This window comes from Bombyx mori, chromosome 9, assembly GCF_030269925.1.
Source record: "Bombyx mori chromosome 9, ASM3026992v2".
Classification (NCBI taxonomy): Eukaryota; Metazoa; Arthropoda; class Insecta; order Lepidoptera; family Bombycidae; genus Bombyx; species Bombyx mori.
Window position 1 is genome coordinate 15,214,726 of NC_085115.1, and position 21,771 is coordinate 15,236,496.

Here is a 21,771-nt window from a genome sequence, read left to right on the forward strand (position 1 = left end):
AAAGTCAATCGTGAACATTTGTTGAGTACGTATTCCATTAGAAAAATTGGAACCCGCCTGGGTTTCGAACACCGGTGCATCGCTCAACAAGAATGCACCGGATGTTTTATCCTTTAGGTCACGACGACTTCTCTAAATTTAATAAATTTAATTAGGTATGTCCGTGAATTAATCATTAATACATAATGTAGCATGGTTTCGTGACCGGACATCATTGTGTGAAGTCATGGCTTTATATCAAATAATATAAAGTAACAGGAGCTAGGGATGCCCATCCTAAATAATAACTCATGTAAAGAATTTCCTTACGCTTCAATTTGAAGTTTCAAGACGATGCAGGATAATTTTTTTTTTTATCCAACTCTAATAGAGGTGTTAATCAATTCTTATGCGTTCATAAGTAAGTTGGAAACCTTTCAGCTCTTGTTTATTTATGCTCAACGCGGATTACCGTGCTCTGTTTGTTTGTTATCATAACGATAACCGTCATCTAACACAACAGTCTGTTATAAGTTCATAAAACACTAGCTGTACCCGTCCGCTTCGCTGGGCATTTAAAATTAACATTATTATTTCTCACCCCCACAAAGATTCTCATCATTAACGCCCCCGCAACTGGTGTAGGGGGTCCAACACTCATATAAATATTAACCTATCCATTAAGTACATGTATTTTCTACATGGCTACCAAGTTTCAAGTCAATCGGATGCACGGTTCAGTAGTTATAACGGAACATCCGTTAAACCACTGTAGATTTATATATTAGTATAAGTAATCCATCGAAAGGTTACATAAAACAATTAATGATTCCGCAAATCATATTAATCGGACACTTTGCGTATTACGATACGGTTCTGTCAGATATTGACGTGTTGCAATACGATACTTTCACAACGATACTTAATAGTTAATTTTGAAATTCGATTTAGTCGTAGTCGTAGGTAAAACCCGAAATTAGGGTTAGCGTTCAACGAGCAAGCGTCATCGGGTTCTAGTGGTGGGTTACGGTCGCCGGTGTCGCCGGCACGGGAGAGTACCATATTTTTTTTCACTGCCTATTCGCTGGTAGCCTAAGAGGCTATTCTAGCTACGCCCGGACAAGTAGGTGAGCTCTCGGGCTTAATCTGAGAGAATTTGCTAACACTAGCCCTAGCAAAAGCAGTGCGTCGCGGAATCTACCACCGAATCGCGACCCACTGAGAAGATCCGGCGAGAAACTCAGTGGGCTGTCTTTATCTATGGGTTAGTTCGCTAGTCGAGCCCTTCGTCGTAGTCGACCAGTTCGACGAGGACAGTGACCGGTGCTTGAGGGTCTTAAAAGCACCGAGAGTGAATCCGGGGGATCCGACAAGACATGTTTCTGGCGATGGTGGCTTTGTCTTTCCCGGTTGCGGTCGGATAAGTAATTAGCGGCAACCACGATTTTTTTTTCCACAGGAGAAAATCGCCGTGCTAAGTGGGTACCGCAACCCTATGCTTTTAAAAAAAATGTTACTTGTCGGGAAACTCTCCTTATCTTAGATTCACTCCCACTGATATAATAGTATATCTAAATAACTACAGCACGTATAAAAGACACTGTACTGTGGTTGTTATTTATTTTTGAAATAAACAGATGCCAACAATCCGATTTTAGTATGAACTTCGCTCCACGGTGTGTCTTTAAACGAGGTTTAAGGGGAATCCTTAGTGATGGGCAGCCGCTTAGCTCTGCTTCTGATATTACTGGTTTTTTTTTTCTAAAATAATCTCGAAATCTAATCTAAAGTAATTTCAGCTACTGCTTATATGTAAGATGCCAATTTCAGTGTCAAAATAAGTCCAAGGTCCAAAATAAAAGTCCAATAATAGCAAAGAACAAACAAACAAACAGACATCGTTTGGGTTTTACTGGTGGTAGGACCTGTTGTGAGTCCGCGCGGGTAGGTACCACCGCCCTGCCTATTTCTGCCGTGAAGCAGTAATGCGTTTCGGTTTGAAGGGTGGGGCAGCCGTTGTAACTATACTGAGACCTTACAACTTATATCTCAAGGTGGGTGGCACATTTACGATGTAGATGTCTATGGGCTCCAGTAACCACTTAAGGTGGGCTGTGAGCTCGTCCAGCCATTTAAACAATAAAAAAAAAAAAAAAAAAACATAATGTGGGCTAAAAATTTGAAGTTATATTTTTTTAACAACCTTATTTACTTTCTTAATAAACCTATTCATCTTATCTATGCTTAAGTAATTTGATGTTACAAACAGACACTTCAATGCTATTCATTTGTATAGATTAAGTGAATTGAGCAGATGGCCCGCTTGATGCTTAGCATTCACCAAAGCCTGTAAATACTGTAATATTTGTATCCTGGGTCAAGTAGAGGCGTCAAGTTTCAATCGATTTGTGTCCATAGAAATTCTACCCAAACTGAAATGTAAGATCGCTTCGTAGCAGAGATTGGCAATGCGATCCCAATCCATATTTGGGTTCTAGTGACCTTCACGAAATAATTAAATTAAAAATGATTTAAATGATAAACTTATTTTCTGTCATGTTTGTTTGAGGAAATACAGTAAGGTTTATAGCAATTTAACACGTATAATTTTAATTGCTGTTAATAACATCTTGCATGTATTTCTTGATATTTCAAGAGTAGACAACACCGGTTATTTTTTTGGCAAACTACTAGTTTTTTTACGGATTTTTTTGTATTTATCTTGTCTAAAAAGAATTCAAATTGTAAGTTGAAAACATTTAATATCTTAATGTATATTATATAATTCTTCGGTCAGTGTGTATGTTAGTGAATTCATCCTAAAGGGCTGGATCGATTTTGATGAATTTTTTTGTGTGTAGTCCCGTGAGTTCGAGAATAGCTTAGATTCACAATTCGGTCATCTTCAAAAAATAATAATTAATTAAAGATTTATAATAAAAACTTGAAATTTTCGGATTTAAGACAAGATTTACAGGACAACGTTTGTCGGATCCACCAGTAACCGTATAATGTACCGGACAAGCTTAGTGGACTGCAACGCTTATTTCATTTCTGAATAGCTATTATTATTGTTAGATGCTAAGTTTTGTTAAGATTAATAATATTAGATTGAAAGCAGACTGTAAGGTTAAGTTAAAAAAGTTCAAAACTGTCTTTTGGTTGACGCGACCTGTGACATGCTAAATAATAAAACTTAAATTATTATATTCAAAATATCTGTATCATCGTAGCGGCTTAGTTGAAGTTGTTTTAAGCTAGGACTACAAGCTCAGGTTTTAATCGGTGTTCACACTATAAGTATCTTCTTCTACCTATGCTGATGCCCTTGAGAGGCAATTTCAGTGTAAACTTAACAAGTAAGTGAGCTCAAAGGGCTCAAACCTGACGACGTTGCTAACACTAACCCTAGCAAGAGCAGTGATTCCCAGAATCTACCACCGGATCGGAAACGCGACCCACTGAGAAGATCCGGCGAGAAACTCAGTGGGCTTGTGTCTGTGGGTTAATTTACTCCCTTGATTGAGTATCGGAAAGATGTACCGTATCTTTGGTACGCAATATACATAAAAAAAACTTGCAATATTGAATTGCAATAAGCGTTGCAATATTAAAATTAGCAAATCGTTGCATTTTGAAGGACGCTCGTGTGAAACAAAAAAAAATCAAAATCGACGCATCCCAATACAGAAATAAATGTATAATTTAACGCTTCGAAATAGCTATGCATCAAACCTGGGAGTGTCAGAATCGCGGTTTCACCATCTACGTAACATTTTATAACACGCTATAATCCTGATTGCTACATCCAAAAAAGTATAATGAATAAATAAATGGCAATTTGGTTTTTGCGAAATATCATCATACATGAATATTTTTGTACTGCTTGGTTTAAGGGCCTCATAGAGATCAGTGCTAATGGCGTTATTCACCTCAAGTAACGAGATGAATGTCTCAATATTATTTATTTTATTTTATTTATTTAATATATTTTGTACACACAGCTGTTAAAAGAAACGCGACAATAAGGATAAAGAGTACAAGGGCACTACTTATTTCATGTTGAAATCTCTTCCAGTAGGCCCGCAAAAAGAAGAATTACGAACACAAACCTAGTTAGTGCATACAGTAAACATTACATATAATAATATATACATATTACAAGATACAAAACAATATATATACATACAAATACACACACACACACACATATAATATATATATACACATACATTATTATTATTATTATTACCTAAGCTGAGAAATGGAGTTGCACTCCGCAATAAATGCGCCCTCTTCGTCCTCAGATACATTGGTCGAGCTCTATCACATCATCTGTCAGAGAGCTTTCAGCCCTAACGCGTAGTCGAAGTCGGTAATTTCCAGCTGATATCATGCAAAAATTTGACTTTGTTTATTGCTTAAATGGTTGAACGAGCTCACAGCCCACCTTGTATAAAGTGGTTACTGGAGCCCATAGATATCTACAACGTAATTTCCGCCACCCACCTTGAGATATGAGTTCTAAGGTCTCAGTATAGTTACAACGGCTGCCCCGCCCTTCAAACCGAAACGCATTACTGCTTCACGGCAGAAATAGGCTGGGCGGTGGTACCTACCCGTGCGAACTCTCAAGAGGTCCTACCACCAACAATAAATGTGTAATAAAAAATAAACGGGTTGATTCTGGTTCTGGAGTTTCCATTTTATATGAGTGCGGTTTCCTTCTTATAATATGAAAAGAATATTTGTAGCATAAAAACTATAAAAACCACGCTTCAATGGCGAATTAATAGTCTGGTATTAGTACTATCCTGTTGATACATATTCATAGTTATAAATGATTATATTGTCGTTTTTCTTACGCGTTTTATTTTCTTATAATAATACAAGCGGCCCGCTTCGGCTTCGCTCGGGTCTTTAACAAAAATTTCAACGATATTTGACGTTGTTTTATTTCTTAAAATAAAAGAACACTTATTGCGGTATAACTATAATAGTCAGTTATATGCTGTCGCGAGACTTTTTGTAAATAATAATGTGTTCTATAAAGTCGTAGTACATTATTTTATTCTATCATCAATAGTTTTTGCAGGGCACGCGATGTAACGAATATTTTAGGTAATTTTTAAAGGTTTTTTTTACACCTTGGGTTACATTATTGGAGTTTTAGTAAGAATCCCTAATTTTTCTAAAAAGATAGTCTACGTCACTCGGAAATAGTGTAGCTTCAAAACAGTGAAAGAATTTTTCAAATCAGTTCAGTAGTTTCGGAGCCTATTCAATACAAACAAACAAACAAATCTTTCCTCTTTATAATATTAGTATATTATAATAATATGTCATAAAATAACAATCAAAAATTCAGTTACAAGCAAACAAACGTACATAAAAACATATTCATTATGAAAACTTTTCCTATATTGTTTTGTTTATTTTAATGAATGACTTCATGTAACAATGTAAATGAAGGCTAAGTTCGGTGAATGTTATTCATTATTATTATTAATGTTATTATTATTAAGGGCCGCCGTACCGCGGAGACCGACGTCGTTGGTCGGGCGTCCTCGGGGTGGCGCCCCGTGTCTGGTTGTAGTGTTGACCGCGGGAACCCCCCTACTCTGTCCAGGTTCTGACCCCGGACGGAGATTGGACGTCGGGTGTAAGAGTGCAGGGGAGTCGTTTAGTGGGTGGGCCCTAAAATCCTTGGGCCCGCGATCTGCTCTCAACACCTGCAGATCGTTAAGTCTCACATACCCCGCGCGCCCCCTAGGCGTGGGGACCTCGTAGGAGGTTCGGCCCTCTACCCGAAAAAAAAAAAAAATGTTGTGAATCTAACGTGCTGTCACAACTAAGTCATGTTCAAGAAAACACCAATTATAAATATTTGAAAATGACGTTTTATTTACGAAAAACTTGACACTTAGGTTCAACTAGTTAAAGATCATTTTTGTTTATCGAACACTCAAAGGGATTGCGGTAATATTTAACGTTAACAAACACGAACTGTCGAATGATTGCATCCGTTTGCATCAGTACGGATACTCAACGACCTCTGGCTAACGTAAAACTAGTATTATTCAGGAATTCTGTTGTGAACAATTAATTATATTTACGTCACATCCGGTCAATAGTACAGTTTGATAGACGACACTCGTATATGCCTCATTTCGACGCTGCATTAGCTACGCGTGAGAAGACATCGTCCAAAGTTATTCAATGCGCACATTCTTTACTCAAATTACATTTAAAGAATTGTAATATTTACAAAGAAAATTGAAAAAACCGCTTTTACTCTTAGTTTAGAATTACAAAAAAAGCTTTCAGCCTAAGCTCGGTTTAAAGCTAGACAACGGATTGCGGGTCCGGTTGCCTATATTAAAAACAATGAAAAAAGCTCTCAACGTTAGAGCAGAGACTTAACCCTGCCCCTGATATTGCTGACGACCCCGAACAGCAATGACAACACACCATAAGACCACATCATCTGTATCCGGGGTCACTAAATATGAATACGGACTTTCAAATTTGAGTTAACTCTTACGCTATCGAGAACGTTAAAAAACTCGCATTAAGCATACCAATGAAAGCTGTGCGGATAGCCGATCGCGTTCTGGTATGGTCTCTCTAGACCAGTGATTCTCAACCTTTTTTTGTTGCGGCACATATTTAACGATTTCAAAATTTGGCGGCATACAAAAAAAAAAAAGATAAAAATTATTTACTTACTACAACACACTGCATAAATAGTTTATCAAAAAATTTTAATATTCGAAATAAACTAAAATATACTTTTTTTTTTCTGGATTTAAATATATATTCATGTTTAAAATATTTTTCTTTTAAAATGATATAATTTAATAATATTAACATTATTATATATTTGCAAAATTTGGCGGCACACTTTTGAAATTTGGCGACACACAAAAGTGCCGCGGAACAGTGGTTGAAAATCACTGATCTAGACCATCAGCCTAGGATAAAAAAAAATCAAAAAAGAAATTTCGGAGTCTCATTCGTCGTTCGTCGCGCAACGCCTTCAAGTCTGCTGGTGCCACTACTGCTACTACTGCTGTTCCAATACAAAACAAACCGACAAGTTCATCTTTTCATACATACATTTACCTCACAAGTGTTGTACACGTATGCTCTCGTGAAAGGCACAAACAACAACGTAATAAGTGTAGCAAAATACAAAATAAGAGATCCAAAACCCAAATTATATCTATAACATTCTAAACTTACGTTGCGTAACTTTCGTATTTTGCCTTGCAACTACAGTATACAGAAGTTTCTTTTGTTACGTGCAGAAGATAGTTTTTAAATGTTTCCTTGTAAGATATACAGTCCTCATCAATTTTTAGCTTTCGCCGAAAAATCCAAACACTCTTTAGTTATACTTCCTTTTGATGTGAAACATCTATAGCCGCACGTAAAACCGATTTCTGGTATATATATACAGTCTATATATATGCAGTAGTGTGTTGATGTGGCGACGCGTCGCCATGCGCAATCGACTGTGCGATTCTCTCCCACTCGATCCGGCGTTAAGCCAACTCTCTCGCTACACTGAGCTCGGATACCTATAGTGTATACTCCGTAGTGTATACAGTGTTGTTTACTACAGTACACATAACCTGTGTTTTACTTGAAAACAAATTATTTTTTCGTAATATTTTATTTTATCATTATGACATATTTAGTTCCTATCACAATCTGTTCTTTTCTGCATATTACTTTTACAAAATAATGTCGATGTTTCACATCTGCCAGGCGTCCCGTAACGGCTCACATTTTTTTATTAACTTATGCAATTATAATTAGACAATAAATATTTAATTTTAAAACAATAATAAAATAAAACCACGCTATGTTTTTAAACATTAACAAAAGCAAAACATAAACTGTCCCCTTCACAATCATAAGCTAGACCGCGCGAGAGAGAGATGGGCAGACTTTTCATGATGCGCATGCAGCGCGACGTCACGCCGCGCGCTTATTCACAAACACTACACAAGCGCAACGTGTGAATATGTTGAACGCGAGCTCTATGGTAGGCGGAGTGAGGTGCTATGTTTTATTTTCGTTACGGAATTTCTTGATTCGATCGCCGCGCTCAAAGCCCGCGATAAAAGCTATGCAATAGCTTAATATATAAATTTCCTTACCCAATATACTTTCAGATATCGTCCTGGTTCTGCCTTCAAATTAAAATCGTTGTATATACTTTAATAATAATATTTACATAAATTATGGGCATGAGGATTGACTCTAAATAAATATATTTTAATCATACTTCGATAGAGTTTGTTATTAACTCTACATCTGTTTATTCATAATACTGCAATTTAAATAAGTTGATCCTTCATGAGTATAGTGTAGAATTTAGTGTAGAAGCAGTAATACGTTTCGGTTTGAAGGGCAGGGCAGCCGTTGTACCTATACTGAGACCTTAGAACTTATATCTCAAGGTGGGTGGCGCATTTACGTTGTAGATGTCTATGGGCTCCAGTAACCACTTAACACCAGGTGGGCTGTGAGCTCGTCCACCCACCTAAGCAATAAAAAAAAATTATTTTTTTTCATACCTATTCGGTAGTTTTAAGGGGCTATTCCAGCTACGCCCGGACGGGTGGGTGAGCTCACGGGTTCAACCTGAGAGAATTTGCTAACACTGGCCCTAGCTAGGGCAGTGCTTCTCAGAATCTACCACCGGATCGGAATCGCGATCCACTGAGAAGATCCGGCGAGAAACTCAATTCCACTACCCATCACGAGTCACGAATTCTAAGTCTCAGTTTGACAGTACAACGGTTGCCCTTTTTTTTTAGAATGAACTGTAATAATATGGCTGGACAGGAAATTCGTAAGATAACACAATAATAAAAAAATATTCTTGCTAAAAAAATATTCCTCTTTATGGAACTTTGAGCTTCTCGCGGTAGGCCCAAGAAACGTTGGTTGGATGTGGTAAAGGCGGATATGGAGGAGAATAACCTCAACCAGAAGGATGCCGAAAACTAGACAAAGTGGAGGAGTTTTAGTAGGAAAGCGGACCCCGGCAAACCCGGAAACGCAAGGAAGAAGAACAAGACGGAGCTTCGAGCTTAAAATGCACCTACCTTTAAAGAAATTATTTAAATGGCAGGCCCCTCGTTGGGAGGCCCAAGCACAGAACCGCTTGGAGTGGAGACGCTTGGTACAGCAGGGCGTGCGTGTCTTTGAAAACGACAGGAGGCGCGAACTGGACGACAGACGAAATAAACTGAAAAATAGACCGCCTCCACCATTTTTTACAACTTCGTGGGTGGTGTTCTTACGTGTAGCTTCTGTTTGCGCACGCTTAAGAACAAGATAGGCTACCATAGTAGTACGAGGGCGGCACTGAAAATTTCGGGAATTAACGAAGTGACACAACATTACTATTTAAAAATGTATTTATTGCTTTTCGAAGTATTCTCCGCGAAATTTGACACATTTTTCCATACGATGGAACCAATCATTGAAGCAACCATTCCATTCGGAAGTTGGGGTCTCCAAAATGGCCGTTTTGTAGGCGTCCACAGCTTCTTCAGGTGATGAAAATCTCTGTCCACGCAATTTATTCTTTATTTTAGGGAAAGTATAGAAATCATTAGGGCTTAGGTCGGGGCTGTACGGCGGATGGTCTAATAATTCTATGTTTTCTTGCTCTAAAAACTCTTTTGTTCTGTGCGCGGTGTGAGAACTCGCATTGTCGTGATGGAGGATGATGCGGCGGGTGCAGTTCTCTTTACGGAGTTCAGAAACGACCTGTGGCAAACAAATGCTAGCATACCATTCTGCATTAACCGTTCTTTGTCCCTCAAGAGGAATAGTCGTAACATGGCCGGTTTTGGAGACAAACGTGGCCACCATTTTTTTTGCAACACTCCGTGAACGAACAATTTTTGTTGGCTTTAACTCATTTTCGAACACCCAAACTCGTGACTGGTTTTTTGTTTCGGGTTCGTATGCATATATCCAGGATTCGTCACCTAATACAATGTTGTATACAGCATTTGAGGATCCTGCGTGGAAACTTTCGAGATTTCTGACGCACCAAGTAACGCGAGCCGCTTTTTGCTCTTCACAGAACGAATGCGGTATCGGGAAAACAACTTTTTTACACCTAATTGTTCATGCAAGATTATTTGTATTTGACTCATGCCAATGTCTAAAGTTGCCTGAATTTCGCGGTATGTCACATGCCGATCTTCCTCAATCAGCTTACGCACAGCATCAACGTTTTCTTGGGTGACTGCAGTTTTTGGACGACCTTGACGGGGATCATCACTGAGCTTGACACGTCCACGTTGAAACTCAGCAAACCAGCGATAAATTGTGGTTTTGGATGGGGCTTCATCACCAAATGCAGAAATCATCCGGTCAACACACTGTTTTTGTGTTAAACCACTTCGAAAGTCATAATAAATCATCGCTCGTGAATTTTCTCGAGTCAATTCCATTTTCTCAACGACTAAACAAGTTTGACAAAACCTCGTGACAAGACCGAGAATCTTTATTTAAATAAATAAATGATATTCGATTTTTAAAACCAGGGAGTTTTCAATTAAAAAGATTTTAATATGACAGGAACAGTGGAAATATTCCATTCCCGATACTTTTAGTGCAGCCTAGTATTAGAGCGCATGAGAGGCGCGACCACTAGCTTTTAAGTTATTGAACAGAAAATTTTGGTCGTTGTTGCCGAAACCGGCTTGGAACCATGATGATGATGATGATATAAATGGCAATGAATTCAGCCATCCACTCGAATAAAGGTTGATGAAGTTACAATTCTATTGTTTAACGGCATCCCACTCTTCAAACTGGAACGCTGGACTTCGCACCAGAGATATACAGGGGTGTGATCAGTTCCCGACGTCCTCTTCTAACAAGGATTGGTTCGACTGTACGAAATAGGATCTGCGAGAGAAGTGTTTGAGTGAAATGATGACGTGTGATAGGCCTGAATGGATGAAGTGGATATGCTGCCCTGACCCCATAAAGTGGGATAATGACTAGAAGAAGAAGATCTCTCCCCATGTGGTCTCACAATATGGTCATAAATTCTGTCACATGTTTAATGTAAAATAATTGAAGCAAGTTTATTCATTATGTAACCATTCATATACCAAAATGAACTTAACAAAACATAGATTCTTATGACACTAAAGTTTATTCAAAATGACCTCCGTGATTTTGAATACAGGCCTTCAATCTGCGCGGCCAGTCGTCTATCGCAGCACGAACGAGGTCCATGTCAATATCGGCGGCTGCCTTAATCAAGGATGTCTTGAGTGACTCTAAATTGGAATGAGGCTTTGAGCACGCCTTTTCCTCCAAGTGTTGCCATATCTTGTAATCTAACGGATTCAAATCTGGACTGGAGGAGGGCCAGTCTTCGTGCCGGATGAAGTCGATTTCACGCGCCGCCAGCCAGTCTTGTGTGCTCTTCGCTCTATGAGCTGGCGCCGAATCTTGTTGGAATACCCAGTGCCTGTTATTGAACATGGTATGAGAAACAGGTTCCACAAGGTTCGTCAGGACTGTATTTTGATACACAACTGCATTCGTTTTTACACCTTTCTCACAAAAATGTACCTCTGTTAAGCCCCAATAAGAAACTCCCAACCATACCATGAGCGAGGATGGAAAATGACCTCGTTGGACACGCGGAATACGGTTGCTCGCCTCTTCACTACTGTGTGCGTACACCTTATCATTTTGTTTGTTGTAGCTCTCTTCTACGGTAAAAAATTTTTCATCCGAAAAAAGAATTTCCCAATATTTTTTTCCCGCGTACCGCTTCAACAAAGCGCGGCATCTCTTCAGTCTCAGGTCCATTAGACGAGCATTAAAACGATGTCCTGTTTTTCTTCGATATGCCCGAAGCTCTAAGTCTTCATTTAACACCCTTTTCACCGTGGTTCTACTTAACCCCATCTGAAGAGCCAACAGTTTCTGCTTATTTATTTATTTATTTACATAAGTACTGCCACATCACAAACATCTAACATTGAAAATAAATTTAAACTATTTAATTTATGGCCTGATGCATGTGACAACAATGGCGTACATAGCATTGGCAATTCATCGGCTCGAAAATGGAATACAATAATAATAATAATAATAATAATATCTCCAAAAAGCCGCAATCTTGAATACATGTAGAATAGTCAGGAAATTCTTGCAGATAGACGAAAACGAAATTGCCCCTCATAATAACATACCGTCAACATAAATTTTCCTTACTACACGCTGCGTTCACTTGGTTTAGGCCCGTGGATGTGGTTCAGACTAGCCAAAGTGCTAAGAAAAGATTACCTTTCTGAAAAATAATAATAATAAAACAGTACTATTTGTTGAAATATTAATAAACATGTCTAAATATGTCATGTCATATCGAAAAGAAGAAAAGAAGAAATGTTAATATAATGTCAAGCTTACGTTTGAGATTTCTTTGAATTCGCGCCTTCACAGCTTTTATCACTGCTGGAGTCCTAACAGACCGAGGGCGACCACTTCTTGACCTGTCATCTACACTAGAGTCTTCATTGTATCGTTTGATGGTACGATAAACGAATCTTTTGGTTATATTCAAATTTTTCAGTATGTTAAAAATTTGAATTGGCGCGTAACCGCAACGATGCAACGCAATAACTGCAACACGGTCTTCTTTAAGCGTCCACTCCATATTTAAAAATGAGTAAAATTCTAAAAGTATACATTTTTATTTTCATGAACAATTCGAAATTCGAATTCAATAAACTTTTTTGTGGCCAGCATTCTAAAAGAAAAGTTTTTAGTGTGTGACAATACTTATGACCTGACTAGTTATATATAAAAATGAATTGCGTTCGTTAGTCTCGCTAAAACTCGAGAGCGGCTGGACCAAATTTGCTAATTTTGGTCTTGAATTATTTGTGGAAGTCCAGAGAAGGTTTAAAAGGTAGATAAATATGAAAATGCTCGGAATGAAATAAAAATAACAATTTTGTTTTTCCTTTGACGTGTCCCCCGTCAGACAGATTCCTTTGGTCGTTTTAAGTTTATTTTATACAAAACTTTAGGTCTTTTATTTATCGATTGAGGCACTACGAAGTCTGCCGGATCAGCTAGTTTATGATAAAGATTCAACATCCGTATCATATTCATAGATAATACACATAAATTAGGTATCACATTTTAAACACATCCGTTTCTCTAGCAATAATCTAATGCTCGTCTGAGTTTATCAAAACGCAAATGTCGTAATAAGATTAAATATATCTTCACGTGAAACATCATTTAAGTAACTCATGATCTGATTTGCTTGATAAATTGATACATCGATTTTGATCTTCCAATTCGAACGGTAGATTATGTAACTTCTCAACTACATAGTTAATAAGAGTGCTTTTTCTACATTGAAGGGTAATTAAATGAATGATTGTACTGATAAGTCAGTGTTATTTATAAAAATAACAGTGATTTTAAATATTTTTGCTATACTTTTATCATATTGTCGTATTTATATAAACTAGAGGTCCCGCAGTAGTCGAAATTCGACTATAACTAATTGGAATTGTAAGTTTGTACACTATTATGATTCTATTTTATACTACACTATAAAAAATATTAACAAAGACAAACAATATTTAATCTATTCTCAATTTGACAACAGACGTCAAGAACAAAAGTTTGACAATAAATAGTATGCGTGCGTGTGTGCGTCAAACACATGGTATGTAGTGTGTATAATGTTTTCTTTATTGATTTAATGTATCTTTTATGCATTATTTTAAAAAAATATTATCATTGTGCACTTCTTCTCTATATTCTCTATAAGTGTGGAAAATTTCATACTCTTCCGTCCGCGCAATTTTCGTAAAAAGGGATACAAAGTTTTTGCTTCACGTATTAATATATAGATAAATAAAAGCAAAAGAGCTATATACCGTTATGTCCGTTGTTTGTACTGCCTATTTCCGCCGTGAAACAGTAATGCGTTTCGGTTTGAAGTAACTATACTGAGACCTTAGAACTTATATCTCAAGGTGGGTGACGCATTGTAGATGTCTATGGGCTCCGGTAACTGCTTAAGCCCAGGTGGGCTGTGAACTCGTGATCTTTGCAATAAATACAAAAAATATGTCTATTTTCTTATTTCTAGAGTATTAAATGACTTGACAAACAGTTCCTTCGCCTAATATCTATATACATATTTCTATATTTAAACTTAAATAAGTATGTAAATCAGCCTCTGGTTCCTACAGTACAGTAAATTTTAACTTTCCGAAATGTCTACAAAAAAACAAAAACAATATCGTCACAAGAAACACATGATGTACGCTAGAAATAGCTAAGACGGCAGTTGCCAGGCCAGACTCTTTAAATTTCCTACTGCATCAGCTTCTAAGATTAAGAGACGGCCAGGCAATTATGTATTTGCAGTAATACCCATCGCATACTTGTATTTTTAAATTAATTTTCATTACGATTCTTGGCTTCATGGCTACACCAGCGTTACTATTAATCTCTAAGCCTAATCTTAAACCTAATCCTAAACCTGAATCTAAACCAACTCCGTATGTAACTAGAGCTCACTTTCCAATGTTCGATTCCAACAACATTTAATAATTGTTTTGAAATTTAATTGAAAATATTCCGTAATTTAAATTTAACGACCGTTATTTTGTATCTTTCAAATGAATACCACCTATCGGTCACAAACGGAATTAAAAGCACCGTTCGAAACAAAATTCTTTCCACACGAACTAATATTATATGCGCGTATCAAAAATACATTTACTTGCCAACGAATATAGATGGCGATAGTACGCTGCGTGCATTGACCTTTAGCACGTTGCAGTGGGAGTCGGTGTGTATAAAATATGTAGTACTCGTTGAAACTACGGGTGTTAGTGATTAAATGCAATTAATGTGGCTAATTTTACACAAATACAGTTTTTATTATTATAAATAACTAGCCGTACTCGCCCGCTTCGCTGGGCATCTAAAATTAACATTATTATTTATTTTTATTATTATCAGGGAGTCCAACTTCTCATTATTATTTTTTTGTTCCCTTCCTATGCTGATAGCCTCGAGAGGCTATTTCAGCTTATCCTAGCGTGTTTAGGTGAGCTCACGGGGCTCAAACCTGACGATGTTGCTAATCGGAACCCTAGCAAGAGTCGTGCTTCGCAGAATCTACCACGGGATCGGAAGCGCGACCCACTGAGAAGATCCGCTGAGAAACTCAGTGGGCTCGCACAGTGGGGTTTAAGATATAACAGACGATTACGTTAATATGAATTAACATATTTTTCAAAAAAGAACATTGCTCTGAATTTATTAAAGAACACCACACATTTCCCCACACGTATTGCGTATGTGCGCATAAGACGATGAAACAATGCACCCATTCAGTTGCATTGTACCATTGTCGCTTTTTTCGCAAACCAACATACACGTACAGTGGCGTGCAAAAATAAAGATTATATAGAGACGTGAAAAGCTGTTTGGTTTAAGTGACATACATATTTTTAATTAAAGGTGCATTTTATGTATTTAGTACTAGCGACCCGCCTTCGCTACGCTTCGGAAACATTAAATTTTAATATTGATAGGCGAAGCCCGCCATGTTGTTCCCGCGGTACGACAATTACTGCAGGTGACGCCGCGGGGCGAAGCTAGTTTAAAAAGTAGCCTAAGTTACTCCTTATATCATCAGCAGTGAAAGTCCCGTCAAAATCGGTCCAGCCGTTCCAGAGATTAGCTGGAACAAACAGACAGTTAGACAGACAGACAAAAACTGTAAAAAATGTTATTTTGGTGTATGTACCGTATATATATTCATATGCATGTAGTAAAAAGCGGTTATTTCAATATTACAAACAGACACTCCAATTTTATTTATATGGATAGATGTATAGATTAGCATCTACGGTTCGATATGCTTAATTGAACTTCAATTAAGTTTAATGGCTCTTTTGTAAAGCTGGAAAAATGACGCTTAAACCAAATAGGCTTTCCCCACTTGATTTCGTGATTTAACGAAGCTGCCTTTTGTAGATGTCTGATCTGATCGAGAGACCTGAGCACTAGTGAATACGTTTCATGAGTATTTTGCAACAAATTAAAATCCCCTTTAATAATTATTAATTATAATAAAAACATTAGTTTAAAATAATAATAGAATCCACTAGAATTAATTAATATGTAAGAAAAGATGAATGAATGTAAATGAAAAATAAATGTAAAAAAGCTTGAATATAGCCAAGGTTTTCCATTTATGGACATTTGATACGCATTTATTAACTTGACCTGTATACATATTATGTAGGCGTTCGCTCCTGGCCTTTTCATTTTTCATTATTATTATTATTATTTTTTAATTGTATTTTTTGACTTGTTTTTTCGTTTATTGTAAATATTTTTACTTATTTAAAAAAAAAAGTAAATATTTGAGAAAAAAACAAAAAAAAAGGCCCGCTGAGTTTGTTTCGCCGGTTCTTCTCAGGACTGTGGCTTTTTTTGGAACCGGTGGTAGAGTTAACATTGTTATTTATATTTTGACATTCAACAAGTGTGTTATGCTGACATCTAAGTTGAAATAAATGATTTTGAATTTGAATTTGTATATATATGGAATCCTTCGCCGTGTGAGCGAAGAAATGGTATATGATAGAAGAGTATGGAAGGAGAAAACATGTTGCGCCGACCCCAAGTGACTGGGAGAAGGGCAGGATAATGATGATGATGGAATCCTTCGCCGTAATTTTCGCCAAATTCAGCCGTCTGATCAACTGGAAATTTGCCCTTAAAAATTTACGAATCATTGTTTTTTAACTACTACTTATGGTAGGACGTTTTGGTCCGCACTATCCGCACTGATAGGTACCACCGCCCTGCCTATTTCAGTCGTGAAGCAGTAATGCGTTTCGGCTGGAAGGGTGGGACAGCCGGTGAAACTATACTGAGACCTTAGAACTCATGTTTCAAGGTGGGTGGCGGCATTTACGTTGTAAATGTCTATGGGCTCCAGTAACCACTTAACACCGGGTGGGCTGTGTGCTCGTCCACCCATTTAAGCAATAACAAAAAAATTATAATCTTCGTATCATGCCGATTTGAGCACTTTGATATTGGAGATATACGATACTACTGCTGTGCGGTGTAAAGAAATTTCTGATTGTGAGTGGTAAGCTCATACTTAGGTATATGATATTTCCGCTTACCGAAGGCAATAATAAAAATGTATCTCATGTTCTATCATCTACTACGTTTAATATGGACGTAACAGCGCGTTTGATTTAGTGATCTTTAAAAATACACGCTTCTAGAAAATTCTCACAGGTATCTAAATAATTAATCCAACGGCATACATAATGGTCAATACGAACGAAAAAAACAAATGCAAACAATAATATAATTAAGTGTAGGCAGCACTATTGTTCGCGACTGTACAAAGAATTTGCGAGTTCTTGTGAAAAGTTCCCAACTTGCCTTTTTCTGGTTTCGCCATTAATAGAGTGCATCGCGAGTAATTAGTTAGTTCGATTAAAACTAGTGTTAAAACCAGCCCACTGAGTTTCTCGCTGGATCTTCTCAGTGTATCGCGATTCCCATCCGGTGGTAGATTCTGCGAAGCACGACTCTTGCTAGGGGTATTGTTAACAAATTCTCTGAGGTTGAATCCGTGAACTCACCTAACCGTTCGGGAGTAGCAGGAATAGTCTGTTAGCTAGGCTATTAACGAATAGGTAGGGGGAAAAACTGTTAAATCTCAGTGGTTAGTTGCTGATGCTAATGAACTTAAGTACTATAATATCGTTATATTTATATTGATGTGTTTATAAACCGTTTTTTTTCTTTCCTACCTATGCTGATAGCCTCGAGAGGCTATTTCAGCTTCACCCTAACATGTAAGCAAGCTCACGGGGCTCAAACCGAAGTGATGCTAACACTAGCCCTAGTAAGAGCAGTGCTACGCAGAATCTACCACCGGATCGGAAACGTGACCCACTGAGAAGATCCGGTGAAAAACTCAGTGGACTAATATATAACGCGTCTTAAGTTAGTGCGAAAGTATTTATCAGAAAAATCGGGAACTGTAAAATATACAAACATAATGATGTGTTGGGATCTCGTAAAAATATTGCCTCATTTCTTCCTCTCGTCCATAAATTTGGATAAATATCCGAAGTATAACTTGATAAAACTTACATAATGTTAACTGTAAAAACGAAATTTTTTTTTTTTTTTTTAGCGAGAAAAATGCGCCGCTTAAGACATCCATTCGCTCAATTTACCGTACTCCTTCATAATTATCACTGATTTCAATACGACCACAGGTCTCAAAATTATTTCGATAATTAATTCGATCATAGAAGTCGTCGTGGCCTAAAGGATAAAACGTCCGGTGCATTCGTATGTAGCGATGCACCGGTGTTCGAATCCCGCAGGCGCGTACCAATTTTTCTAATGAAATACGTACTCAACAAATGTTCACGATTGACTTCCTTAGCCCGGACTCTACCCCGTCTCCTCAGGATACCGCTGAAGCCATAGACATCTTAACGTCACACATCACCTCGACATTAGATAGGTCATCGAAACAAGTTGTAGCGGAGGACTTCCTTCACCGCTTCAAATTGTCCGACGATATTAGGGAACTCCTTAGAGCTAAGAACGCCTCGATACGCGCCTACGACAGGTATCCTACCGCGGAAAATCGTATTCGAATGCGTGCCCTACAACGCGACGTAAAGTCTCGCATCGCCGAAATCCGAGATGCCAGATGGTCTGATTTCTTAGAAGGACTCGCGCCCTCCCAAAGGTCTTACTACCGCTTAGCTCGTACTCTCAAATCGGATACGGTAGTAACTATGCCCCCCCTCGTAGGCCCCTCAGGCCGACTCACGGCGTTCGATGATGACGAAAAAGCAGAGCTGCTGGCCGATACATTGCAAACCCAGTGCACGCCCAGCACTCAATCCGTGGACCCTGTGCATGTAGAATTAGTAGACAGTGAGGTAGAACGCAGAGCCTCCTTGCCACCCTCTGATGTGTTACCACCCGTCACCCCGATGGAAGTTAAAGACTTGATCAAAGACCTACGTCCTCGCAAGGCTCCCGGTTCCGACGGTATATCCAACCGCGTTATTAAACTTCTACCCGTCCAACTCATCGTGATGTTGGCATCTATTTTCAATGCCGCTATGGCGAACTGTATCTTTCCCGCGGTGTGGAAAGAAGCGGACGTTATCGGCATACATAAACCCGGTAAACCAAAAAATCATCCGACGAGCTACCGCCCGATTAGCCTCCTCATGTCTCTAGGCAAACTGTATGAGCGTCTGCTCTACAAACGCCTCAGAGACTTCGTCTCATCCAAGGGCATTCTCATCGATGAACAATTCGGATTCCGTACAAATCACTCATGCGTTCAACAGGTGCACCGCCTCACGGAGCACATTCTTGTGGGGCTTAATCGACCAAAACCGTTATACACGGGAGCTCTCTTCTTCGACGTCGCAAAAGCGTTCGACAAAGTCTGGCACAACGGTTTGATTTTCAAACTATTCAACATGGGTGTGCCGGATAGTCTCGTGCTCATCATACGGGACTTCTTGTCGAACCGCTCTTTTCGATATCGAGTCGAGGGAACCCGCTCCTCCCCACGACCTCTCACAGCTGGAGTCCCGCAAGGCTCTGTCCTCTCACCCCTCCTATTTAGCTTATTCGTTAACGATATTCCCCGGTCGCCGCCGACCCATTTAGCTTTATTCGCCGACGACACGACTGTTTACTATTCCAGTAGAAACAAGTCCCTAATCGCGAAGAAGCTTCAGAGCGCAGCCCTAGCCCTAGGACAGTGGTTCCGAAAATGGCGCATAGACATCAACCCAGCGAAAAGTACTGCGGTGCTCTTTCAGAGGGGAAGCTCCACACGGATTTCCTCCCGTATTAGGAGGAGGAATCTCACACCCCCGATTACTCTCTTTAGTCAATCCATACCCTGGGCCAGGAAGGTCAAGTACCTGGGCGTTACCCTGGATGCATCGATGACATTCCGCCCGCATATAAAATCAGTCCGTGACCGTGCCGCGTTTATTCTCGGTAGACTCTACCCCATGATTTGTAAGCGGAGTAAAATGTCCCTTCGGAACAAGGTGACACTTTACAAAACTTGCATAAGGCCCGTCATGACTTACGCGAGTGTGGTGTTCGCTCACGCGGCCCGCACGCACATAGACACCCTTCAATCTCTACAATCCCGCTTTTGCAGGTTAGCCGTCGGAGCTCCGTGGTTCGTGAGGAACGTTGACCTACACGACGACCTGGGCCTCGAATCTATACAGAAATACATGAAGTCAGCGTCGGAACGCTACTTCGATAAGGCTATGCGTCATGATAATCGCCTTATCGTAGCCGCCGCTGACTACTCCCCGAATCCTGATCATGCAGGAGCCAGTCACCGTCGACGCCCTAGACACGTCCTTACGGATCCATCAGATCCAATAACCTTCGCACTAGACGCCTTCAGCTCTAGGAGCAGGCTTAGGGACCTCGGTAACCGTACTCGTCGAACTCGACAAAGAGTTCGCCGTGCAACCTAACCCATGAATCAGCTCGCTGAGTTTCTCGCCGGATCTTCTCAGCGGGTCGCGATTCCGATCCGGTAGTAGATTCATTCGCGAAGCAGCTGCTCTTGAGCTGTTAGGTCTCCTTCGGAGGCGCTCGGGTAGCTGTTAGCAAATCCCACCCCTCCTGGCTGAGCCTTTGCTCGCCCACCTGTCCTGGTGAAACTGGAAAGGCCTCCGGGCCACCAGTAATCCTTCAATCATAAAAAAAAAAAAAAAAAAAAAAAAAGATTGACTTCCACGGTGAAGGAATAACATCGTGTAATAAAAATCAAACCCGCAAAATTATAATTTGCGTAATCACTGATGGTAGGACCTCTTGGGAGTCCGCACGGGTAGGTACCACCACCCCGCCTATTTCCGCCGTGAAGCAGTAATGCGTTTCGGTTTGGAGCGCGGGGCAGCCGTTGTAACTATACTGAGACCCTAGAACTCATATCTCAAGATGGGTGGCGCATTTACGTTATAGATGTCTATGGACTCCAGTACCACTTTACATCAGGTGGGCTGTGAGCTCGTCGACCCATGTAAGCAATAAAAATAAAAACCCGGAACACAATGTTCACCCGACCATGTATCGGCTAAGTCATGTTATATTAAGTCGATGCTAATCCCTGATGCAATGTATATTAATCAAAAATGCAACAAAGCTATAGTGTGCTAGTTAAATAATAATTACCTACATTACATAAAATAGCTAATCTGAACTGATGCACTGAGTGTGTGGACTTGATAAAAATAATTAAATTATATTTTTTATTTATTTTCTGCGTAGTAACCGTGGAATGTAGTCGCCAGAATCAGAGAAACAGATATAGTATTGTAATTCTAAGCAACACAACCAAAAAAAAAATAGTTTTTTTTACCTACGCTAGAACCAATAGTGCCGAAAAACAAAGATGCATTACGACGTATAACTTATTAAGTTTTTCACACTAATAAAAATGCAATAAATATCAGTTGTAATAACATCCAAACGAAAATTGTAAATGCGATAGTGCCTTTCTTTGCTCCGATTTTGCGTATTAAATACTCAACTGATCATGATATTTTCTATAGACATAGTTAGTCATTGGAGCCCATAGACATCTACAACGTAAATGCCACCACCCACCTTGAGACACGAGTTCTAAGATCT

The 21,771-nt window shown here is 39.0% G+C and overlaps 2 protein-coding genes across 2 annotated transcripts in view; both read left to right on the top strand.

Annotated features, from left to right (window-relative positions):
• Positions 1 to 21,771, top strand: part of NimB (nimrod B) — a 660,573-nt gene that overhangs the window by 499,781 nt on the left and 139,021 nt on the right. The window lies entirely within an intron of this gene.
• Positions 1 to 21,771, top strand: part of LOC134199405 (angiotensin-converting enzyme) — a 189,938-nt gene that overhangs the window by 99,899 nt on the left and 68,268 nt on the right. The gene's annotated exons all lie outside the window — the stretch shown is intronic.